At 37.6% G+C, this 26996-nt stretch overlaps 1 long non-coding RNA gene across 1 annotated transcript in view; it reads left to right on the top strand.

Annotated features, from left to right (window-relative positions):
• LOC143666312 (uncharacterized) overlaps positions 1-26996 on the top strand; it is a 50046-nt gene that overhangs the window by 19840 nt on the left and 3210 nt on the right. Inside the window, exon 2 of the long non-coding RNA XR_013167519.1 lies at positions 26583-26785. This is a non-coding gene — a long non-coding RNA (uncharacterized LOC143666312). The remainder of the gene's footprint in view (positions 1-26582; positions 26786-26996) is intronic.

Consider the following 26996-nt stretch of genomic DNA (forward strand, 5'->3'; position numbering starts at 1 on the left):
AAGCTACCTAACTCATATTATGAGGCCAAAATCATACTCATACCACAGCCAGAAAAAAGATACTACAAGAAAAGAAAATTACATACCAATGTTTCTAATGAATATAGATGCAAAAATCTTCAACAAAAAAATGCTTGAAAATAGAATCCAGCAGCACATTAAAAGAATTATACACCATGACCAGGTGGAATTTATTCCAGCTATACAAGGATGGTTCAGCACAAGAAAATCAATTAATGTAATACACCATATCAACAAATCAAAGCAGAAAAACCACATGATCATCTTGATTGAGGCAGAAAAGGCTTTTAACAAAATTCAACATCCTTTCTTAGTTAAAACACTTCAAAGGCTAGGAATGGAAGGGAAATTCCTCAATGTGATAAAGGGAATATATGAAAAACACACAGCTAGCATCATCCTCAATGGAGAAAGACTGAAAGTTTTCCCCCTAAGATCAGAAAGAAGACAAGATGTTCACTGTCACCATTGTTATTCAACATTGTGCGGGAAGTTCTAGCCAGAGCAATTAGACAAGGAAAAAATAAATTTTTCCAAATTGGAAAGGAAGAAGTAAAATTCTCACTATTTGCAGATGATATGATACTATATGTCGAAAATTCCACAAAAACTACAGCAAAGCTATTAGAGCTAATAAATGTATACAACAAAGTAGCAGGGTAGAAGATCAATACCCAAAAATCAGTAGTGTATCTATATACTCTCACCTATGGAAAATTGACCTTTGATAAGGCAGTCAAGCCAGTTCACCTGGGACAGAGCAGCCTCTTCCATAAATAGTGCAATCTGAGGAGAAAATCAAGAAAAAAATGCCATTTACAATAGCAACCAAAAGAATAAAATATTTAGAAATTAAGTTAACTAAGACTACAGAAAACCTATACATAGAAAACGACAAGAAATTGCTAAACAAAATCATGGAAGAACCTAAATAAATGGAAAGGCAGACTGTGTTCAGGGATTGGAAGACTAAATATAGTTAAGATGTCAATTCTACCCAAATTGTTTTATAGATTTAATGCAATATCAATTAAAATCCCCAAAACTTACTTTGCAGATACAGAAAAACCAATAACAAAATTTATTTGGAAGGGCAGTGTGCCCTGAATAGCTACAAATATCTTGAGAAATATAAATGAAGTGGGAGATCTCACACTACCTGACTTTAAAGCATATTATGAAGCTACAGTGGTCAAAACAGCATGGAACTGGCATAAAGATAGATATACTGACCAATGGAATTAATAGCTGTTCAGATAAAAACCTGTCATCTATTGACAATTGATCTTTGATAAGGCAGTTAAGCCAACTTGCCTGGGACAGAGCAGCCTTTTCAACAAATGGTGCTTGCGGAACTGGATATCCATATGCAAAAGGATGAAAGAGGATCCATATCTCATACCCTATACAAAAATTAACTCAAAATGGATCAAAGACCTAAATATTAGAGCTAAGATGATAAAACTTTTTACAAGAAAATCTAGGGGACTATCTCATAAAACTTGAAATAGGAGGGGTTTCCTAGATCTTACACCCAAAGCACAAGCATTGAAGAAAGAAATAGATAAACGGAACCTTCTTAAAATTAAACACTTCTGCGCATCAAACAACTTTGTCAAGAAAGTAAAAACGCAGCCTATGCAATGGGAACTAATACTTGGAAAACTATCAGATAAGGGCTGCAGAATATTGAAAGAGATTCTTCAATTCAACAATAAAAAGACAAACAATCCAATTAGAAAATGGACAAAAGACATGAACAAATATTTCTCGGAAGAGGAAATACAAATGCCTAAAAGGCACATGAAATATGCTCAACTTCACTGGCTATTAGGGAAATTAAAATCAAAACCACAATGATATATCATACCACACCCACCAGTACTATTTTAGTTTGCTAGATGCTGGAATGCAATATACCAGAAACAGAATGTCTTTTAAAAAGGGGAATTTAATAAGTTGCTAGTTTACAGTTCTAAGGCTGAGAAGATGCCCCAATTAGACAAATCTATAGAAATGTCCAATCAAAGGCATCCATCCAAGGAAAGATACCTTGGTTCAAGAAGGCTGATGAAGTTCAGGGTTTCTCTCTCAAGTGAGAAGGCACATGGTGAACACAGTCAGGGCTTCTCTCTCAGCTGGAAGGGCACATGGCCAACATGGCATCATCTGCTAGCTTTCTCTCCTGGCTTCTGGTTTCATGAAGCTCCCCTGGAGGCGTTTTCCTTCTTCATCTCTAAAGGTCGCTGGCTTGTGGACTCTCTGCTTCATGGTGCTGCAGCATTCTCTGCTCTTTCCAAATCTCTCTCATTCTACAAAATGTTTCCTCTTTTATAGGACTTCAGAAACTAATCAAGCCCCACCCAAATGGGTGGATACATGTCATCACCTAATCCAGTTTAACAACCACTCTGGATTAAATCACATTTCCAGGGAGATGATCTAATTACAGTTTCAAAATACAGTATTGAATAGGGATTATTCTACCTTTATGAAATGGGATTTAGATTAAAACATGGTTTTTCAAACCAGCACAGCCATTATCAAAAAATAAAATGACCAGTGCTGGAGAGGATGTGAATAAAGAGGCACACTTACCTGCTGTTGGTGGGAATATCAAATGGTACAACCACTGTGGAAGGCAGTTTGGCAGTTCCTCAGGAGCTAAGTATAGAATTGCCATATGATCCAAAAATCTTATTGCTGGGTATCTATTCAGAGGATATGAGGGCAAGGACACAAGCAGACATTTGCACATTAATGTTTACAGCAGCATTATTTACAATTGCCATGAGATGGAAACAGCCCAAATGTCCATCAACAGATGAGTGGCTACACAAGCTATGGCATATACATATGAAGGAATATTACACAGCTGTAAGACAGAATAAAGTCATGAAGCATGTAACAATGTGAATGGAACTTGAAGACATTATGCTGAATGAAATTAGCCAGAAACAAAAGGATAAATACTGTATGGTCTCACTAATATGAGCTAACATTAATGAGTGAACTTGGAGAATTGAAAGTAAGAACACAGGTTATCAGGAGATAGAAACAGGGTAGAGACTGGGAAATTGCTGCTGAAGGAATACAGATTGTACAACAGGACTGATTATAAAAATTTAGAAATGGATAGCACAATACTACCTGATTGAAGGGTAACAATATAAGTACTCTGAATGAAGCTAAATGTGAGTATGATAGAGGGAGAAGGGCTGGGGGCACATATGAAACAAGAAGGAAAAATAGAGGATAAAAACTGAGACAATACAATTTAGTAATGCCTAGAGTATTCAATTAATGATTAAATGTACAAATTTAAAAATGTTTTTGCATGAGGGAGAACAAATAAATGTCAATCTTGTCGAAGGAACCGGTTCTTTTAATCCATATTCAATAAGGTAGGTTGGAATCTTGATTGGACTATCTTCACAGAGATGTGACTCACCCACTTGTGGGCCTTAGAACTGTAAACTAGCAACTTAATTCCCCTTTTTAAAAGCTGTTTCTGGTATATTGCATTTCTGGTATATTGCATTCCGGCAACTAACAAACTAGAACAAGACCATCTATATGCTGTCTACAAGAGACTCATTTTAGATTGAAGGGCAAAAATAGGTTGAAAGTGAAAAGTTGGAAAAAGATATTTCACCCAAACAACAACAAGAAAAGAGCAGGGGTAGCTATGCTAATATCAGAAAAATTATACTTCAAATGTAAAACAATTTAAAGAAAAAGAAGGGCAATATGTGTTAATAAAAGGGACAATTCATCAAGGAGCCATATAAAAACTGGGACTATATAACTTATCAAAACCTAGAGTGGATAATGATGGTGTTTAAATGTACAAATATAAGAAAGGAGGGATAATGAATGAGTGTCAACATTGCAAAGTGTTGAAAATGGGATGGTAATGGAAAAAATACAGTCAGTGCAAACTAGGACCTATAGTTAACAGTAACATTATGATATGATTCCATTACTTGTACCAAAGCAATATACCAAAGCTAAATGTTAATAGGAGGGGTATATAAGGGAGGGGTATGGGATTCTTGGTGTTGGTGTTGTTCTTTCTACTTTTTTTTATTCTTCATTTTCCACCCTCTTCTCTGTTTACAGAAGAAACGGAAATGATCTCATATATATTGTGGTGGTGAATGTATAACTTTGATTATACCATGAGCTATCGATTGTTTACTTAGGATCAATTGCAGGGTGTGTGAATAAAACTGCTTTAAAAACAAACAGAAATGTACATGTGCTGGAGAAAATATGGAGAGGGCAATGCACCTATTCACTGTTGGTAGAGAAGTAGAACGGTGCAGCCCTTCTGGAGGGCAAAGTGACGGCTCCATAGGAGGCTAAGTATAGGGCTGCCATGTGATCCTGTAACCCTGTTTATAGGTATATACTTGGAAGAACTGAAATCAGGGGTCACAAATAGTCATTTTCACAAGGTGTTTATGGTGGCAGTATTCATGATCTGCAATGGATGGGGGTGGCCTAAGGGTATATTAACTGATGAACTGTGGCATATACATACAATGGATGGAATATTAAGCAACTGCAAGAAGGAATGAAGTTGTGAGGAATGCAACTCATGAATGAAACTTGAGGACATTATGTTGAGTGAAATAAGCCAGAAACAAAAAGAAAAATATTGTAAGTCCTCATTAATTCAGACAAAATATAACGTGCAAACTCTGAGAATTGAATTCAAGATATAGGTTAGCAGGTGATAAAATGTGGGCAAAGATTGGGCTATCGATGATGTTCAGTAAGTCTTATTATAAAGATTCTTGCGGAATTCACATCTATTCCTGAGTTTTAATTGTTACTTCTAAATTCTGAGATGCTGAACTCTGTATAACCTGGTCATTCGATGGAACATCAGCCATTTGTGCAACACTTGAGATTTAGAGTTAGAGTTCCGCGGCTCTGAAAGTCAGCATTACCCCAGACAGCAACTATTAAAGAATTCGAAAAAGAAATTAGACTTTATTTAAGGACATGGATGAAGCTGATCTGGTTAAGACTAAGGTAAATACAGGGTAAAACAGATGATACTGACTGTATTTAAAACTTCAACTTCTGTGTGAGACCAAAGGAAGATATTTATTCAGCTCTTCTTTTTCTAATTCTTGCCCTGGGTATGTGGCACAATTTTCAAGATTGTACTGTTTGTGCAGTTCTTTCATCCCAGGAGACAGTTCCCTTTCCCCTGTTTCTTCTCCAGGAGTCTTGTCTGATTTGTTTGGTTTTATTTTATCTTATCTCTATAGTTTGTTTTTTTTACTCTCCTTTTGTTACCTCTAGCTGCCCTTGCCTGGAGGACAAATTCTTAGTAATGAGGGTCACCCCAGAGAGGAATTTCCCAACGCAGTATTTCCCAGCCAAAACAGTGCCAGTAACCTACAAAGGGGCCACAGACCAGTTCCAAAGAGCCTGGGCAGAGGCTCAAGGAAGACACCAAAGCGCCTTTTTGATGGTTCCCCAAAGCTGTGCCTCCTTGGCCTGCCCAGCAGATGGTGCTCTTCAGTAGACTGTTCCCCACAGCACTAAGGAGGTCCTGTATCTTTAAACCTCCACTGCCTTCACCCTATGGGGGAAGAGTTGACAGCATTCTCCTTATTTCATATTATACCAGCCCCTTCCAACATGGAAAAGTTAGAATGGGCATAGCCCAAATACCTCTAAAGAGTGAAAGATCAAAGGTGATGGCTACACAGAGGTCAGATTTAACAAATGAATGTGAGTGCTGAATCATTATACTGATGTTTTCTTTAGCCTCCAGTACCTCAGAGCAGCTAGAAATAAAAACTCAAAATGGTAGAATTGTAACCCATACAAAACTCTGAAATCTGCCCTACAACCAATTATTGCATTGTATTTTAAAATTTATTGCTTTTTAAACAAATGAGTATGACTGCTGAATCATTATATTAATATTTCTATTGGTCTCCAGTGTCTTGGAGCAGCTAGAAGGAAAAATGAAAAGTAATGGAATTGTAACCTATGCCATACTTTAAAATCTGTTCTATAACTCCTTGTTAAAATGTGCTTGGAAATTTATTGCTCTCTTGTATGTATGTAATATTTCACACACACACAAAAAAAAAGTAAAAAAAAAAGCCATGGTCAGAAAATTGGCCATACCAAACTCTCTTCTCCCTTGTTTTGAGTAGGAGGGTGTGATGGTTAATTTCTGGTGTTAACTTGGCCATGTGATGATGCCCAGTTGTCTAGTCAAGCAAGCACTGGCTTGACTATTGCTGCAAGGATATTTTGTTACTGGTTGATAAACCAGAAGGCTGGGGTATTAAATAATCAGTCAGTTGATTGTATCTGTGGCTGAATACATCTGTGATTACCTAAGCCGTGTCTCCCAAAAATGAGATAATCCAATCCATTGAAGGTTTTTAAGGAAGAAGAGAGATTTTTCACTGCTCCTTCAGCCAGTGACCCTCTCCTATGTTCATCGGAGCTGCCACCTTCACAGACTGCCCTATGAATTTTGGACTCTTCCATTCCTGTGGTTGCATGAGACACCTTTATAAATCTCATATTTAAAGACATCTCCTGTTGGTTCTGTTTTTCTAGAGAACCCTGATTAATACAGAGGGCTTCCACATTCCTTTCCATCCCCAGCAGCCAGTCAGAGACCAGATGCAAGGCAGCTCATCTCAAGTGTGGGGGCTATCACACATGCCCCTAACCCTTTTCCCTCAACCATACCCACACTCAGCTTCATTCAGTGTATTTAAAGTATTGTGCTACTATCAGATAACCCACAGCCATTTCTGAATCTTTATAATCAGTCCTGTTGAACATTCTGTACTCCTTCAGCATCATGCCCAATCTCTACTCTTTTTTTATCTCCTGACAACCTTTGTTCTCAACTTTAACCCTCATTAATATTAGTTCATATTAGTGAAACCATGCTGATATGTGAACCACTGACTGTGCAATTTGGGTGATATATGGTATGTGAACATATAACATATCTTAATAAAATTGCATTAAAGTAAAGAGTGGGGGGTGGGCACTGGCAGTTACTGCAGAGCTGCTTAGTTTTTTACTGCAATTTCTCAGCCTCTTTGTTCTGCTTTTCCCTGGATGCTGTGCATTGCTCCCCTGGTTTCTGAAGCCCCAGAACAGTAGTTTCAAACAGTTTCTGCCTTTTCATTAGCTGTTGTTTGAGGAATGAGTCCTGGAGCTCCCTACTCTGCCATCTTCTCCAGAAGTTGTAAGCTTAGTTACAGTTGTTAAGATTGCCCTTTTTGCATGCATTTGTTTTACCTCCAGGAGAAAGCTTCCTTTGTTCCTTCTTTAGGAAGTTCACTCTTTCACTCTTCTACACAAATATTTTCACACTTTCTCCTTACTTCAGCCTTATGATATGTCCCTCTTCCTTCACTCTTCAACCTGATGCAGAGGCCCCTGTCCAATAATCCCTCAGCTAATGAAATTTTTGTTTATTGAGGATAAATCAGAGGAAAATATATGGAGTCTCACTACAAAAACTCCCAATCTATCACAAAAATTCTGTTTGTTTTTGTGCAGGTTTTCTTCCCTGCTCCTACGATTTGTTTAAATTCTCTGCTTCACTCTTTGTCCCCTTTTCATAACACTTTTCGGTTCTGGGACCCATCCTGTCTTACAGCAGTTCTGTATACTCCCTTTTTTTTTCAAAATCTTTTCTGCCTCTGGTTTCTTCCCCATTAGGGTATCCCATCCCAAGGAGCCAGATGGGGTCAATCCAGAAAGGTCGTTTTGCATTTAAGTGGTCCAGCAAACAGAGACTGGATTGATTGTGTACACCTCTTGCCAACAGTTCAGCCATAATCTCTATTTTTCTGGGGGCACTTTTGTATGTGACACTCCTTAAAGGCTTGTGTTCCACCCTGGGTCTCTGCAGACTCGGGTCCCTGTGCCTGAATATGTGCAGGGTTCCAACTGGTTGTTGTGAGTAGCTCTACGGTCTGCCTTCTTGGCAGGAGGGACCCAGGCCACGCTGGCTCTGAGAGGCTCCCAACCTGTGTAGGACCAAATGAGAGAGGGGGTCTGGACTGGTGGGCCTAGTAGGAAATCTCCTACTTGGTTTTGGTGCTTATTTTCCCTTGGTTCAGCATTTGTAGAGTCCTTCTCTAGTCTCGGTCATACTTCAGAGATCTAAGCAAGTGGACTTTGTTCTTTTTTCAGTTGGTTCTGAGAGGAGACTATTCCAGTGGATGTCCTATGTTGTCATGTTGATGATGCTACTACTTTCATAGGGTTTTTTGTTTTGGGGAGGGTGCGGGTCTCCTGCATGGAAGGTGAGCATTCTACCACTGAACCACCCATGCACTCTCTCATAGGGTTTTTTGTTTGTTTGTTTTTGCTTTTTTTTTTTGCATGGGCAGGCACAGGGACTCGAACCCGGGTCTCAGGCATGGCAGGCTAATACCCTGCCTGGTGAGCCACCGTGGCCCGCCCTCTCAAATGTTTTTAAGAGGATTAAATAAGCGTGTATTTAAAAGTGTTTAGCATAGTGGTACATAAGTAATCACTATATAAACGCTAAAAGAGTGTGTCCAAATTTTGTATTCTACTTCTTTTCAATTTTATATATCAATTATCATATACTTACAAAGTCTTCATACTCGTTGTTAGTAACTTCATAATATTCCAAGCAGCTGCACACGACTGGAGAAAAAAGTGCTCGTTGACTGATTTCACTTTGCGTTCATGACCACCAGCTTCAAGTGGGCTCTTAGTGCTGCCTAGGGAACTAAACTACATTTTCTTTGTCAGTTCACTCTTCCACTCTCCTATACAAATATTTTCATACTTTCTCCTTACTTCATCCTTCTGATACGTCCTTCTTCCTTCGCTCTTCAACCTGAGGCAGAGACCCCTGTCCAATGTCCCCTCAGCTAATGAAATTTTTGTTTACTGTGAAGAAATCAGAGGAAAATATATGGAGTTTCACTACAGAAACTCCCAATCTACACCATTTGAATGTACTTTCTCTACTTTCCTCCTGTTACATGATTAAGCCTTCTGAATTTCTTTCTAACTAGTTTCTGTGATTTCCTTTAACTTTTCCCTTTCTCTCAGTAATTTGCAATATTTAACTTCCAAATTAGATATATAGTTTCTATATATCTTTTTTGCAAAAATTTTTTATTTTTTTAAATTTTTCTTTTATTGTATAATATAACATATATACAAAGCAAAGAAAGAAAAAAGCAATAGTTTTCAAAGCACTCTTCAACAAGTAGTTACAGGACAGATCCCAGAGTTTGTCATGGGCTACCGTTCCATCATCTCAGATTTTTTCTTTTAGCTGCTCCAGAACATTGGAGGCTAGAAGGAATATATATATATTTTTATCATCACTTTTTTGTGAAAAATAACATCTATATAAAAAAGCAATAAATTTCAAAGCACAGCACAACAATTAGTTGTAGAACAAATTTCAGAGTTTGGTATAGGTTACAATTCCACAATTTTAGGGTTTTACTTCTACAGTTTCTATATATCTTCATAAATTTAAATAATATGGCTAATGTTTTTTGATTTTACAACTTTTAAAATGAACCATTATCTTTTGACTGCTGTGTTGAAAAAAATCTTATACTTTTTACTGTTCACTCTGCTGCCCAAACCCCACACCTGCCCCCGACTTCTGATTTGTCGGTAAGCTCTGGGAGAGTTTCCCCAGTTAAATATTGGTATATTATTATTTCATGTTATAACTTTTCTTAATAACATTTCTACCCTTTACATTATTTTCTGTAACTGACATTCCCAAGGTGGTTTATCCTTTGTTCTACATATAAATGGATTCTATGCTTATCATCAGGTGTTTCACATTATGACTTCCTCATTCCCAAGTTCTTTATTTTAGATTTTTTCATTTGGCTCTTGTTTCCTTTTAAAATTATTTTTTAATTTTTATTTTGTCTTATATACAATATTATATATATATATTATATATATATATAATAAAACATAACAATACAACCCACGGCCCAAATTAAGGACCTTTTAGAGCCTTACCAATACTATTGGGCCCATCTATGCCCTCTTCCCTAATCCCTCCCCCAATCTCACACACCACCATCCACATTGTCCTCAGAGGAAATCACGGTCCTGAACACTGAATTTATTATTCCCTTGCTTTGCATTTCTGTCCTAAAATGGCCTATATGCAACAATGGCACGTTTCCCTTTGATATGGCAACATTCAAACTGCTTATTTTTATTATCATGATGAAAAATTTCCTTGCTTTTTAAAATAAAATAGTTTAGAGATAATAGTTAATTTTAAATAATTGTTTAGCTGTAAATTATTTTGAGCTTTAAAAAAGGTACTGCCTTGTATGCAAGTTTTGGCTCTAATTTTTCTAATATTTAAAAAAATTAATGAGGTAAAATTCACAAACATAAAGCTAACCATTTTATAGGGTGGTATTTGTACACTCACAATACCATGCAACCACCACCTTTTCTTTTTTTTTTTTTTTTACTTTTTTTTTTATTAATTAAAAAAAATTAACTAACACAACATTTAGAAATCATTCCATTCTACATATGCAATCAGTAATTCTTAATATCATCACACAGATGTATGATCATCATTTCTTAGTACATATGCATCGATTTAGAAAAAGAAATAGCAAGACAACAGAAAAAGAAATAAAATGATAATATAGAGAAAAAATAAAAATAAAAAATACAAAAATATATAAGAAAAAAAAACAACTATAGCTCAGATTCAGCTTCATTCAGTGTTTTAACATAATTACATTACAATTAGGTAGTATTGTGCTGTCCTTTTTTTTTTTTTTTTAGAAATCATACCATTCTACATATGCAATCAGTAATTCTTAACATCATCACATAGATGCATGATCATCGTTTCTTAGTACATTTGCATCGGTTTAGAAGAACTAGCAATATAACCGAAAAAGATATAGAATGTTAATATAGAGAAAAAAAATTAAAGTAATAACAGCAAGAACAAAACAAAACAAAACAAAAACCTATAGCTCGGATGCAGCTTCATTCAGTGTTTTAACATGATTACTTTACAATTAGGTATTATTGTGCTGTCCATTTTTGAGTTTTTGTATCTAGTCCTATTGCACAGTCTGTATCCCATCAGCTCCAATTACCCATTATCTTACCCTGTTTCTAACTCCTGCTGAACTCTGTTACCAATGACATATTCCAAGTTTATTCTCGAGTGTCGATTCACATCATTGGGACCATACAGTATTTGTCTTTTAGTTTTTGGCTAGACTCATCAGCATAATGTTCTCTAGGTCCATCCATGTTATTACATGCTTCATAAGTTTATCCTGCCTTAAAGCTGCATAATAATCCATCGTATGTATATACCACAGTTTGTTTAGCCACTCGTCTGTTGATGGAGATTTTGGCTGTTTCCATCTCTTTGCAATTGTAAATAACACTGCTATAAACATTGGTGTGCAAATGTCCGTTTGAGTTTTTGTCCTTAATTCCTTTGAGTAGATTCCCAGCAATGGTATTGCTGGGTCGTATGGCAATTCTATATTCAGCTTTTTGAGGAACCGCCAAACTGCCTTCCACAGTGGTTGCACCATTTGACATTCCCACCAACAGTGGATGAGTGTGCCTCTTTCACCGCATCCTCTCCAGCACTTGTCATTTTCTGTTTTGTTGATAATGGCCATTCTGGTGGGTGTGAGATGATATCTCATTGTGGTTTTGATTTGCATTTCTCTAATGGCCAGGGACATTGAGCATCTCTTCATGTGCCTTTTGGCCATTTGTATTTCCTCCTCTGAGAGGTGTCTATTCAAGTCTTTTCCCCATTTTGTAATTGGGTTGGCTGTCTTTTTGTTGTTGAGTTGAACAATCTCATTATAAATTCTGGATACTAGACCTTTATGTGATATGTCGTTTCCAAATATTGATTCCCATTGTGTAGGCTGTCTTTCTACTTTCTTGATGAAGTTCTTTGATGCACAAAAGTGTTTAATTTTGAGGAGCTCCCATTTCTTTCTTTCTTTCTTCAGTGCTCTTGCTTTAGGTTTAAGGTCCATAAAACCGCCTCCAATTATAAGATTCATAAGATATCTCCCTATATTTTCCTCTAACTGTTTTATGGTCTTAGACCTAATGTTTAGATCTTTGATCCGTTTTCAGTTAACTTTTGTATAGGGTGTGAGATACGGGTCCTCTTTCATTCTTTTGCATATGGATATCCAGTTCTCTAGGCACCATTTATTGAAGAGACTGTTCTGTCCCAGGTGAGTTGGCTTGACTGCCTTATCAAAGATCAAATATCCATAGATGAGAGGGTCTATATCTGAGCACCCTATTCGATTCCATTGATCGATATATCTATCTTTATGCCAGTACCATGCTGTTTTGACCACTGTGGCTTCATAATATGCCTTAAAGTCAGGTAGCGTGAGACCTCCAGCTTCGTTTTTTTTCCTCAAGATACTTTTAGCGATTCGGGGCACCCTGCCCTTCCAGATAAATTTGTTTATTGGTTTTTCTATTTCTGAAAAATAAGTTGTTGGGATTTTGATTGGTTATTGCATTGAATCTGTAGATCAATTTAGGTAGGATTGACATCTTAACTATATTTAGTCTTCCAATCCATGAACACGGTATGCCCTTCCATCTATTTAGGTCTTCTGTGATTTCTTTTAGCAGTTTTTTGTAGTTTTCTTTGTATAGTTCTTTTGTCTCTTTAGTTAAATTTATTCCTAAGTATTTTATTCTTTTAGTTGCAATTGTAAATGGAATTCGTTTCTTGATTTCCCCCTCAGCTTGTTCATTGCTAGTGTATAGAAACACTACAGATTTTTGAATGTTGATCTTGTAACCTGTTACTTTGCTGTACTCATTTATTAGCTCTAGTAGTTTTGTTGTGGATTTTTCTGGGTTTTCGACGTATAGTATCATATCGTCTGCAAACAGTGATAGTTTTACTTCTTCCTTTCCAATTTTGATGCCTTGCATTTCTTTTTCTTGTCTAATTGCTCTGGCTAGAACCTCCAACACGATGTTGAATAACAGTGGTGATAATGGACATCCTTGTCTTGTTCCTGATCTTAGGGGGAAAGTTTTCAATTTTTCCCCATTGAGGATGATATTAGCTGTGGGTTTTTCATATATTCCTTCTATCATTTTAAGGAAGTTCCCTTGTATTCCTATCTTTTGAAGTGTTTTCAACAGGAAAGGATGTTGAATCTTGTCAAATGCCTTCTCTGCATCAATTGAGATGATCATGTGATTTTTCTGCTTTGATTTGTTGATATGGTGTATTACATTAATTGATTTTCTTATGTTGAACCATCCTTGCATACTGGGATGAATCCTACTTGGTCATGATGTATAATTCTTTTAATGTGTTGTTGGATACGATTTGCTAGAATTTTATTGAGGAGTTTTGCATCTATATTCATTTGAGAGATTGGTCTGTAGTTTTCTTTTTTTGTAATATCTTTGCCTGGTTTTGGTATGAGGGTGATGTTGGCTTCATAGAATGAATTAGGTAGTTTTCCCTCCACTTCAGTTTTTTTGAAGAGTTTGAGGAGAGTTGGTACTAATTCTTTCTGGAATGTTTGATAGAATTCACATGTGAAGCCGCCTGGTCCTGGACTTTTCTTTTTAGGAAGCTTTTGAATGACTAATTCAATTTCTTTACTTGTGATTGGTTTGTTGAGGTCGTCTATTTCTTCTCGTGTCACAGTTGGTTGTTCATGCCTTTCTAGGAAGTTGTCCATTTCATCTAAATTGTATTTATTAGCGTAAAGTTGTTCATAGTATCCTGTTATTACCTCCTTTATTTCTGTGAGGTCAGTAGTTATGTCTCCTCTTCCATTTCTGATCTTATTTATTTGCATCCTCTCTCTTCTTCTTTTTGTCAATCTTGCTAAGGGCCCATCAATCTTATTGATTTTCTCATAGAACCAACTTCTGGCCTTATTGATTTTCTCTATTGTTTTCATGTTTTCAATTTCATTTATTTCTGCTCTAATCTTTGTTATTTCTTTCCTTTTGCTTGCTTTGGGATTAGTTTGCTGTTCTTTCTCCAGTTCTTCCCAATGGTAGTTAATTCCTGCATTTTTGCCTTTTCTTCTTTTCTGATATAGGCATTTAGGGCAATAAATTTCCCTCTTAGCACTGTCTTTGCTGCGTCCCATAAGTTTTGGTATGTTGTGTTTTCATTTTCATTTGCCTCGAGGTATTGGCTAATTTCTCTAGCAATTTCTTCTTTGACCCACTCATTGTTTAGGAGCGTGTTGTTGAGCCGCCACGTATTTGTGAATTTTCTGGCACTCCGCCTATTATTGATTTCCAACTTCATTCCTTTATGATCCGAGAAAGTGTTGTGTATGATTTCAATCTTTTTAAATTTGTTAAGACTTGCTTTGTGACCCAGCATATGGTCTATCTTTGAGAATGATCCATGAGCACTTGAGAAAAAGGTGTATCCTGCTGTTGTGGGATGTAATGACCTATAAATGTCTGTTAAGTCTAGCTCATTTATAGTAATATTCAGATTCTCTATTTCTTTATTGATCTTCTGTCTAGATGTTCTGTCCATTGATGAGAGTGGTGAATTGAAGTCTCCAACTATTATGGTATATGAGTCTATTCCCCTTTTCAGTGTTTGCAGTGTATTCCTCACGTATTTTGGGGCATTCTGGTTCGGTGTGTAAATATTTATGATTGTTATGTCTTCTTGTTTAATCATTCCTCTTATTAGTATATAGTGTCCTTCTTGCAGGAATACACTGCAAACACTGAAAAGGGAAATAGACTCATATACCATAATAGTTGGAGACTTCAATTCAACACTCTCATCAATGGACAGAACATCTAGACAGAGGATCAATAAAGAAATAGAGAATCTGAATATTACTATAAATGAGCTAGATTTAACAGACCTTTATAGGTCATTAGCAGTTCTCTTTTAACTGCTTTACATTTGAAGTCTAATTTGTTGGATATTAGTGTAGCCACTCCTACTCTTTTCTGGTTGTTATTTGCATGAAATATCTTTTCCCAACCTTTCACTTTCAACCTATGTTTATCTTTGGGTCTAAGATGTGTTTCCTGTAGACAGCATATAGAAGGATCCTGTTTTTTAATCCATTCTGCCAATCTATGTCTTTTGATTGGGGAATTCAGTCCATTAACATTTAGTGCTATTACTGTTTGGATAATATTTTCCTCTACCATTTTGCCTTTTGTATTATATATATCATATCTGATTTTCCTTCTTTCTACACTCTTCTCCATACCTCTCTCTTCTGTCTTTTCAGTTCTGACTCTAGTGCTCCCTTTAGTATTTCTTGCAGAGCTGGTCTCTTGGTCACAAATTCTCTCAGTGACTTTTTGTCTGAGAATGTTTTAATTTCTCCCTCATTTTTGAAGGACAGTTTTGCTGGATATAGGAGTCTTGGTTGGCAGTTTTTCTCTTTTATTAATTTAAATATATCATCCCACTGTTTTCTAGCTTCCATGGTTTCTGCTGAGAAATCTACACATAGTCTTATTGGGTTTCCCTTGTATGTGACAGATTGTTTTTCTCTTGCTGCTTTCAAGATCCTCTCTTTCTCTTTGCCCTCTGACATTCTAACTAGTAAGTGTCTTGGAGAACGCCTATTTGGGTCTAATCTCTTTGGGGTGCACTGCACTTCTTGGATCTGTAATTTTAGGTCTTTCATAAGTGTTGAGAAATTTTCAGTGATAATTTCTTCCATTAGTTTTTCTCCTCCTTCTCCCTTCTCTTCTCCTGGGACACCCACAACACGTATATTTGTGCGCTTCATATTGTCCTTGAGTTCCCTGATACCCTGTTCAAATTTTTCCATTCTTTTCCCGATAGTTTCTGTTTCTTTTTGGAATTCAGATGTTCTATCCTCCAAATCACTAATTCTATCTTCTGTCTCTTTAAATCCATCATTGTAGGTATCCATTGTTTTTTCCATCTTTTCTACTTTATCCTTCACTTCCATAAGTTCTGTGATTTGTTTTTTCAGTTTTTCTATTTCTTCTTTATGTTCAGTCCATGTCCTCTTCATGTCCTCCCTGAATTCTTTGACTGGGCCATATTCTCAATCTTTTGAGCGTGGACAGTTATTTTCTGCTGCTGGCGTCTGGGCATTTAGTCAGATTTCCCTGGGTGTCGGACCCAACAAGGTTGTAAGATTTTTCTGTGAAATCTCTGGGTTCTGTTTTTCTTATCCTGCTCAGTAGGTGGCACTCGTGGCACACGTTTGTCTGCGGGTCCCACCAGTAAAAGGTGCTGTGGGTCCTTTAACTTTGGAAAACTCTCGCCATCCGGGAGGTTCGCTAGCCGAAGCGGCTTGGAAGAGTGCCAGCCGGCCCGGGGTCCAAACGCGGGGAGGGTCGTTGGCCGCCGCAGCCCGGGAAAGCGCCCGTCCGAATTTCCTAGTCGGCCCGGGGCACCAAGCTTGGCGGGAGGGCGCCAGCCGCAGCGGCCCGCCCGGGAGAGTGCACGTTCCCGGGGAGTCACGGGTTTGGAAGGGCCCCCCACCCCGTCACCGTTCTCCGCGGCCTGGGGATTTCCGATCCAATTCTCTCAGTTGGTCCGGTGGGCCGCGCGTGGTGTGGGCGCCAGCCGCAGCGGTTTGAGGGGACCGCCTGTCCAATTCTCCCAGCTGGCCCGGGAAGGGGGAAGGGAGTGACTCCAGCCGCTTGCCGCCCCGCCCCGTGAAGCCTGCGCCCCTCGGCGATCTCACCAGAGCAGGTTCTCTCAGCCAGCCAGCCATTCCAGGATGGGGTACGCTGTCTTTTTTATCTCTGTCGTGGCTTTGGGAGCTCTTCTGTATCGTTTCTACTCCCCTAGTAGCTGTTCTGGAGGAGAAACTAAGATCCGTGCGTCTTACTAAGCTGCCATCTTCTCCGGAAGTCTCAACCACCACCTTTTTATTACAAAACATTTTCATCATCCCTGGCTCCTTACTTTCTTCACTCAACATATTTTTAAGATTTTCCATGTTGTTGCATGTAGTCATGGTTCATTCAGTTTTTCTGTTGCAGTGTATTATGTGATTATTTCATTAAGGATTCATTTTCCTACTGAAAGGCATTTAGATTATTTCCAGTTTTTAATTATTACCAACAGCACTGCAGTGAGCATTCTTGTTCAGCTCTCTTGGTATCCATGCGCTGAGGTTCTCTGAGGGCCATATCTAAGAATTAAGTTGCTTGTTCACATTTTAACTTACCAAATTGTTCTTGTCATAATTGTTTCAAATTTCTATCTCCACAATAGTATGTCCGAATTCTATTGATCTACATTCTTTCCAATACCAAGATTATTACACTTCTTAATTTTTGCCAATTTGGTAGGTATAAAATGGTATCTCATTGTGGTCTTAATTTGTATTTTCCTGAGCATCTTTTCATATGTTTAATGGCATTTACATTTCCTCTTTTCATAAATTACCATTTTTCTATTACGTTGTATATTTCTCGATGTTTGATCATAAAAGTAGATCCATGCCAGGTAGTTCAAGGAAAGGATCTAATTAAAAAAGTGTGTTCGGAGGACTTCCTGGAAGATGGCGGCTTAGTAAGACGCGCGGATCTTAGTTTCTTCTCCAGGACACCTACTAGGGGAGTAGAAACGATACAGAAAGCGCCCAAAGCCACAACAGAGATAAAAAAGACAGCGTACCCCATCCTGGAACGGCTGGCTGGCTGAGAGAAGCAGCTCGGGTGAGATCGCCGAGGCGCGCAGGCCTTACCGGGCGGGGTGGCAAGCGGCCGGAGTTACTCCCTTCCCCCTTCCCGGGCCGGCTGGGAGAATTGGAGAGGCGGTCCCCTGAAACTGCTGCGGCTGGCGCCCACACCACGCGCAGCCCCCGGACCAACTGAGAGAATTGGATCGGAAACCCCCAGGCCGCGGAGAACGGTGACGGGTGGGGGAGGCCCCTTCCAAACCCGTGACTCCCGGGGAACGTGCACTCTCCCGGGCGGGCTGCTGCCGCTGGCGCCCTCCCGCCACGCTTGTTGCCCAGGGCCGACTAGGAAATTCGGACGGGCTCTTTCCCTGGCTGCAGCGACCAGCAACCCTCCCTGCGTTCGGACCCCGGCCGGCTCAAGCCGCTTCGGCTAGCGAACCCCCAGGACGGCGAGAGTTTTTCAAAGTTTAAGGTCCCACAGCACCTTTTACTGGTGGGACCCGCAGACAAACGTGTGCCACGAGCGCCACCTACTGGGCAGGATAAGAAAAACAGAACCCAGAGATTTCACAGAAAAATATTACAACCTTGCTGGGTCCAACACCAAGAGAAATCTGAATAAATGCCCAGACACCAGCAGCAGAAGATAACTGTCCACGCTCAAAAGATTGAGAATATGGCTCAGTCAAAGGAACAAACCAATAGCTCAAATGAGACACAAGAGCTGAGACAACTAATGCTGAATATACGAACAGAAATGGAAAACCTCTTCAAAAATGAAATCGATAAATTGAGGGAGGACATGAAGAGGACATGGGCTGAACATAAAGAAGAAATAGAAAAACTGAAAAAACAAATCACAGAACTTATGGAAGTGAAGGATAAAGTAGCAAACATAGAAAAAATAATGGATAGCTACAATGATAGATTTAAAGAGACAGAAGATAGAATTAGTGATTTGGAGGATGGAACATCTGAATTCCAAAAAGAAACAGAAACTATAGGGAAAAGAATGGAAAAATTTGAACAGGGTATCAGGGAACTCAAGGACAATATGAACCGCACAAATATACGTGTTGTGGGTGTCCCAGAAGGAGAAGAGAAGGGAAAAGGAGGAGAAAAACTAATGGAAGAAATTATCACTGAAAATTTCCCAACTCTTATGAAAGACCTAAAATTACAGATCCAAGAAGTGCAGCGCACCCCAAAGAGATTAGACCCAAATAGGCGTTCTCCAAGACACTTACTAGTTAGAATGTCAGAGGTCAAAGAGAAAGAGAAGATCTTGAAAGCAGCAAGAGAAAAACAATCCATTAGATACAAGGGAAACCCAATAAGACTTTGTGTAGATTTCTCAGCAGAAACCATGGAAGCTAGAAGACAGTGGGATGATATATTTAAAATACTAAAAGAGAAAAACTGCCAACCAAGACTCCTATATCCAGCAAAATTATCCTTCAAAAATGAGGGAGAAATTAAAACATTCTCAGACAAAAAGTCACTGAAAGAATTTGTGACCAAGAGACCAGCTCTGCAAGAAATACTAAAGGGAGCACTAGAGTCAGAACCGAAAAGACAGAAGAGAGAGATATGGAAAAGAGTGTAGAAAGAAGGAAAATCAGATATGATATATATAATACAAAAGGCAAAATGTTAGAGGAAAATATTATCCAAACAGTAATAACACTAAATGTCAATGGACTGAATTCCCCAATCAAAAGACATAGATTGGCAGAATGGATTAAAAAACAGGATCCTTCTATATGCTGTCTACAGGAAACACATCTTAGACCCAAAGATAAACATAGGTTGAAAGTGAAAGGTTGGGAAAAGATATTTCATGCAAATAACAACCAGAAAAGAGTAGGAGTGGCTACACTAATATCCAACAAATTAGACTTCAAATGTAAAGCAGTTAAAAGAGACAAAGAAGGACACTATATACTAATAAAAGGAACAATTAAACAAGAAGACATAACAATCATAAATATTTACGCACCGAATCAGAATGCCCCAAAATACGTGAGGAATATACTGCAAACACTGAAAAGGGAAATAGACTCATATACCATAATAGTTGGAGACTTCAACTCACCACTCTCATCAAGGGACAGAACATCTAGACAGAGGATCAACAAAGAAATAGAGAATCTGAATATTACTATAAATGAACTAGACTTAATAGACATTTATAGGACATTACATCCCACAACAGCAGGATACACCTTTTTCTCAAGTGCTCATGGATCATTCTCAAAGATAGACCATATGCTGGGTCACAAAGCAAGTCTTAACAAATTTAAAAAGATTGAAATCTTACACAACACTTTCTCGGACCATAAAGGAATGATGTTGGAAATCAATAATAGGCAGAGTGCCAGAAAATTCACAAATACGTGGAGGCTCAACAACACACTCCTAAACAACGACTGGGTCAAAGAAGAAATTGCAAGAGAAATTAGCAAATACCTCGAGGCGAATGAAAATGAAAACACAACATATCAAAACTTATGGGACGCAGCAAAGGCAGTGCTAAGAGGGAAATTTATTGCTCTAAATGCCTATATCAGAAAAGAAGAAAAGGCAAAAATTCAGGAATTAACTATCCATTTGGAAGAACTGGAGAAAGAACAGCAAGCTAACCCCAAAGCAAGCAAAAGGAAAGAAATAACAAAGATTAGAGCACAAATAAATGAAATTGAAAACATGAAAACAATAGAGAAAATCAATAAGGCCAGAAGTTGGTTCTATGAGAAAATCAATAAGATTGATGGGCCCTTAGCAAGATTGACAAAAAGAAGAAGAGAGAGGATGCAAATAAATAAGATCAGAAATGGAAGAGGAGACATAACTACTGACCTCACAGAAATAAAGGAGGTAATAACAGGATACTATGAACAACTTTACGCTAATAAATACAACAATTTAGAGGAAATGGACGGGTTCCTGGAAAGACATGAACAACCAACTTTGACTCAAGAAGACATAGATGACCTCAACAAACCAATCACAAGTAAAGAAATTGAATTAGTCATTCAAAAGCTTCCTAAAAAGAAAAGTCCAGGACCAGATGGCTTCACATGTGAATTCTACCAAACGTTCCAGAAAGAATTAGTACCAATTCTCTTCAAACTCTTCAAAAAAATCGAAGTGGAGGGAAAACTACCTAATTCATTCTATGAAGCCAACATCACCCTCATACCAAAACCAGGCAAAGATATTACAAAAAAAGAAAACTACAGACCAATCTCTCTAATGAATACAGATGCAAAAATCCTCAATAAAATTCTAGCAAATCGTATCCAACAACACATTAAAAGAATTATACATCATGACCAAGTAGGATTCATCCCAGGTATGCAAGGATGGTTCAACATAAGAAAATCAATTAATGTAATACACCATATCAACAAATCAAAGCAGAAAAATCACATGATCATCTCAATTGATGCAGAGAAGGCATTCGACAAGATTCAACATCCTTTCCTGTTGAAAACACTTCAAAAGATAGGAATACAAGGGAACTTCCTTAAAATGATAGAGGGAATATATGAAAAACCCACAGCTAATATCATCCTCAATGGGGAAAAATTGAAAACTTTCCCCCTAAGATCAGGAACAAGACAAGGATGTCCACTATCACCACTATTATTCAACATTGTGTTGGAGGTTCTAGCCAGAGCAATTAGACAAGAAAAAGAAATACAAGGCATCAAAATTGGAAAGGAAGAAGTAAAACTATCACTGTTTGCAGACGATATGATACTATACGTCGAAAACCCGGAAAAATCCACAACAAAACTACTAGAGCTAATAAATGAGTACAGCAAAGTAGCAGGTTACAAGATCAACATTCAAAAATCTGTAGCATTTCTATACACTAGTAATGAACCAACTGAGGGGGAAATCAAGAAATGAATCCCATTTACAATTGCAACTAAAAGAATAAAATACCTAGGAATAAATTTAACTAAAGAGACAAAAAACCTATATAAAGAAAACTACAAAAAACTGCTAAAAGAAATCACAGAAGACCTAAATAGATGGAAGGGCATACCGTGTTCATGGATTGGAAGACTAAATATAGTTAAGATGTCAATCCTACCTAAATTGATTTACAGATTCAATGCAATACCAATCAAAATCCCAACAACTTATTTTTCAGAAATAGAAAAACCAATAAGCAAATTTATCTGGAAGGGCAGGGTGCCCAGAATTGCTAAAAACATCTTGAGGAAAAAAAGCAAAGCTGGAGGTCTCGCGCTGCCTGACTTTAAGGCATATTATGAAGCCACAGTGGTCAAAACAGCATGGTATTGGCATAAAGATAGATATATCGACCAATGGAATCGAATAGAGTGCTCAGATATAGACCCTCTCATCTATGGACATTTGATCTTTGATAAGGCAGTCAAGCCAACTCACCTGGGACAGAACAGTCTCTTCAATAAATGGTGCCTAGAGAACTGGATATCCATATGCAAAAGAATGAAAGAAGACCCATCTCTCACACCCTATACAAAAGTTAACTCAAAATGGATCAAAGATCTAAACATTATGTCTAAGACCATAAAACAGTTAGAGGAAAATGTTGGGAGATATCTTATGGATCTTACAACTGGAGGCGGTTTTATGGACCTTAAACCTAAAGCAAGAGCACTGAAGAAGGAAATAAATAAATGGGAACTCCTCAAAATTAAACACTTTTGTGCATCAAAGAACTTCATCAAGAAAGTAGAAAGACAGCCTTCACAATGGGAGACAATATTTGGAAATGATATATCAGATAAAGGTCTAGTATCCAGAATTTATAAAGAGATTGTTCATCTCAACAACAAAAAGACAGCCAACCCAATTACAAAATGGGAAAAAGACTTGAACAGACACCTCTCAGAAGAGGAAATACGGATGGCCAAGAGGCACATGAAGAGATGCTCAATGTCCCTGGCCATTAGAGAAATGCAAATCAAAACCACAATGAGATATCATCTCACACCCACCAGAATGGCCATTATCAACAAAACAGAAAATGACAAGTGCTGGAGAGGATGCGGAGAAAGAGGCACACTTATCCACTGTTGGTGGGAATGTCAAAGGGTGCAACCACTGTGGAAGGCAGTTTGGCGGTTCCTCAAAAAGCTGAATATAGAATTGCCATACGACCCAGCAATACCATTGCTAGGTATCTACTCAAAGGACTTAAGGGCAAAGACACAAACGGACATTTGCACACCAATGTTTATAGCAGCATTATTTACAATTGCAAAGAGATGGAAACAGCCAAAATCTCCATCAACAGAAGAGTGGCTAAACAAACTGTGGTATATACATACGATGGAATATTATGCAGCTTTAAGACAAGATAAACTTATGAACCATGTAATAACATGGATGGACCTAGAGAATATTATGCTGAGTGAATCCAGCCAAAAACTAAAGGACAAATACTGTATGGTCCCACTGATGTGAACGGTCATTCGAGAATAAACTTGAAATATGTCATTGGTAACAGAGTTCAGCAGGAGTTAGAAACAGGGTAAGACAATGGGTAATTGAAGCTGAAGGGATACAGACTGTGCAACAGGACTAGATACAAAAACTCAAAAATGGACAGCACAATAATACCTAATTGTAAAGTAATCATGTTAAAACACTGAATGAAGCTGCATCTGAGCTATAGGTTTTTGTTTTTTTTTGTTTTGTTTTGTTTTGATTTTACTATTATTACTTTTATTTTTTTCTCTATATTAACATTCTATATCTTTTTCGGTTATGTTGCTAGTTCTTCTAAACCAATGCAAATGTACTAAGAAATGATGATCATGCATCTATGTGATGATGTTAAGAATTAATGATTGCATGTGTAGAATGGTATGATCTCTAAATGTTGGGTTAATTTCTTTTTTTCCATTAATTAAAAAAAAAAAAAAGAAAAAAGAGAAGGGATAATTGGAGATGAAGGGATACAGACTGTACAACGGGACTGGATATAAAAACTCAGAAATGGACGGCACAATACTACCCAATTGTAATGCAATTATGTTAAAACACTGAATGAAGCTGCATGTGAGGTATAGGTTTTTTGTTTTTGTTTTTTTTTCTTTCTATTATTGTTTTAATTCTTATTCTGTTGTCTTTTTATTTCTTTTTCTAAATCGATGCAAATGTACTAAGAAATGATGAATATGCAACTATGTGATGTTATTAAGAATTACTGATTGTACATGTAGATTGGAATGATTTCTAATTGTTTTGTTAATTCTTTTTTTAATTAATAATAAAAAAAAAAAAAAAAAAAGTGTGTTCGAAAGCCAAACAAGAGATTGTGAGGCAATATACTGCGATTAGCGAAAGCAAAAAGCCAAGAGCTGTAGGAACATGGGTCCGAGTACAGAGCCGGCAGTCAAGTTGGCCTCTGTGGTGTCACTGATCTCGCAGTTCTCAGAAAAGTATTTGAGCTCCAGTTTGCAGCGTCTTAAGCTGCTGGATGCTACCTCCTGTATATTCTGCTGACCAGGGCGCTGCAACTCATTTGTTTGAGAATACAGATCAACCCATAAAACAAAGAGCATTTCCAATGAATCTCCCCTGTGAGAGACTTTGCTGATTTTCTCTCTGTCAGCACCATCTTGTGCCTTTGAACTTTGTGGGCTGAATTGTTACCATTTACTCAACTGAGGAGTAGGGGACAAGAATGTTCACTTTTCTATTTTCCCTGGATAAAAGCTCTTGAGATGGCAGCTTATTTGGACACGTGAATTTTCTTCAGATTTGTACTCACTACCTACTCTGATTTGGTATGCAGGTGGAGAGCTCAGAAGTTTCTTCTTTTAGTGACATCTTTGTAATGAGCATTTATTAAGATGACCTCTGCCTTCTATTAAGTGTAACCTATTTGCCTTGAAAATTAAAGCAAAAAACAAAAACCTCTATGATACTCCTAAAAATAAAAACAAAACAAATAAAAAACCACTATGATTTCTAGATTAAGGGTCAAAGGGAGAGAGGTATTACCACTATATCCTGGAAGTCTAGGCCATCAGTAGGAATCTGGAAACAGAGATGGGCTGTCTCTTCTGAGCTAGAACATGGAGGGAACCCAGCCACTGCCGAAGGCTGCCTGCAGCAGATTAGGGGAAATGTATTATGGCTTTCATCTTCCTTCAGCTTTCCAGTCTATCATCAGATTTCCCATTAGCCAAAAGCCACAGGACAAGGAAGCCTGGCAACATAGTTTCAGGTGTCCACTCCCTATAATATAGAGCAGAGTGGTAGATTAAAGAAAAATGGATCTGAGAAAGAGGGCAAATGATGAATAGATCATTTACTTGGGGTTTTTGTTTGTTTTGTAGTTATTCTCTTTATTTTCCAGTTACTAATCTTTTGTCAGTGATATGTGTACAAACTTTTCTGAGTTTATGGCTTCCTTAATAGTATCTTTTGATGGACAGAAATTCCTGATTTTAATATTGGTTTAACTTTTCACACAGGAGCATCTTTCGTAACTTATCAGAGGATCTTCTATATTTTATTCTAAACATTTTTAAAGTTTTGCCTTTTACATTTTCCCACTTTAATCTGGCTTGAAATTATTTATGTATATGGTGTGAGGATAGGATTCACCTCTTCTCTTTTGTCTACTACAAATAGCCTCTTCTTGATTCACCACCCTTCCAACAAAACTTCTCGTCAGTTACCAATGACCTTTATGTTGCCAAATCTCAGTGCTCCTGAGAAATAAGCAGCATTTGACACTGTCATTCCCTGCTTTTTGAAATCCGTGACCTCCAGTACATCACCCTTTGTTTCCCCCTACCTACTGGCTACATTTTTTTGGTCTTTGCTGATTCTTCCTCTGCTGTCATTCTGTTGGCTTGTCCCAGGACTGTCCTTTTAACCTCTTCTGTATCTACACTCATTCTCTAGGTGATTTGATCTAGTCTCATGCTTTCAACCAACATCTGTTTAGTGACAATTTTTCATACTTTTATCTCCAGCCCAGACCTTTCTCCTGATCTCTGCACTCCCCAATTTAAGTCTTTATTTAATCTGCAATTTAACATATCCAGTATCCTTTCATACCTGCTCCTCTACAATCTCCCCATCTCAATAAATGGTAACTCCATTATATAGTTCCTCAGGTTAAAAATCTTGGAGATTCCTCACTCTTACACTGTATAGAAATCCAACAGAAATCCCATTAGTTCTACCTTGAGAATATACCCAGAATCTATTTCTCACTGTATCTACAATTATGACCCACCATTACCTGTCTAGACTAAAGCAGCAGTCTCCTAACATCACCCTGACTCCATCCTTGCCTTTCTATAAATATCTTCCCACCTAAAATATGACTGTCAGAGTGATTTGTATAAAATGTAGATATCCTGGTAGTCCTTTGCACAGAACTTTTAATGTTTTTCAATCTCAGAATAAAAGCTAAAATCATTATGAGTCTGTGAAACCCTCCTGGCTTTATCTTTTTCCTCATCTCCTAACCACTCTCACAAATCCATTCAAATCAACTTTTGTTTGTTTGGTTTTGTTTTATTAATTAAAGAAAAAAAAAGAAATTAACACAACATTTAGAAATCATTCCATTCAAATCAACTTTAATTGCAGAGGTATGAGATCTAGAAAGTATAGACTCAGTTGAGAATTATGAAGACTTAGACTACAGTTCAGATTAGGAGAATGAAGACCTCTAGAAGGGAGGTTTGGGGGCAAAAGGAAGAGCCTAGTGATATGACATTGCCTTTGAGAAGTTGGAATTTAGGAAAGCAGTAAGCCAGTTGACTATATAGAGAAAAGTTATGTATTAATAATATATATATTTTAAATTTTCAGCTTTTAGTTAACCCATGGCCAAAGCATGAAAGACCGAGGTAAATGAGAACTTCAATAGTGCAAAAAAGAAACATGCAGATAACAAAGTTGGGCAGTGGTGAGAGAGGACGAGAAAGTGGGAAGCTTAGGGTATACTGAAATCTTGACCTTGCAAAGCATCGAGTCCACAGATACCGTCTATAACTGAAATGAAACAAAAAAAGGTATATTTATATTGTCTAAAATTACAGAGAAGTCCAATAAAGAAAGTAAAAATAGTGATATTCTTGTTGGGATGGGGAAATGTTCATTTAACATCTTTGAGCCACATTATATTGATCTATAAAGAAAGGATGGTAATACATGCAAGAGATAATGTATGTGAAAGGCACTATGGAAATTACTAAGGGTAGTAACGCTTTAGATATTACTCAA

The sequence above is a fragment of the Tamandua tetradactyla genome, chromosome 22 (assembly GCF_023851605.1).
Source record: "Tamandua tetradactyla isolate mTamTet1 chromosome 22, mTamTet1.pri, whole genome shotgun sequence".
Lineage (NCBI taxonomy): Eukaryota > Metazoa > Chordata > Mammalia > Pilosa > Myrmecophagidae > Tamandua > Tamandua tetradactyla.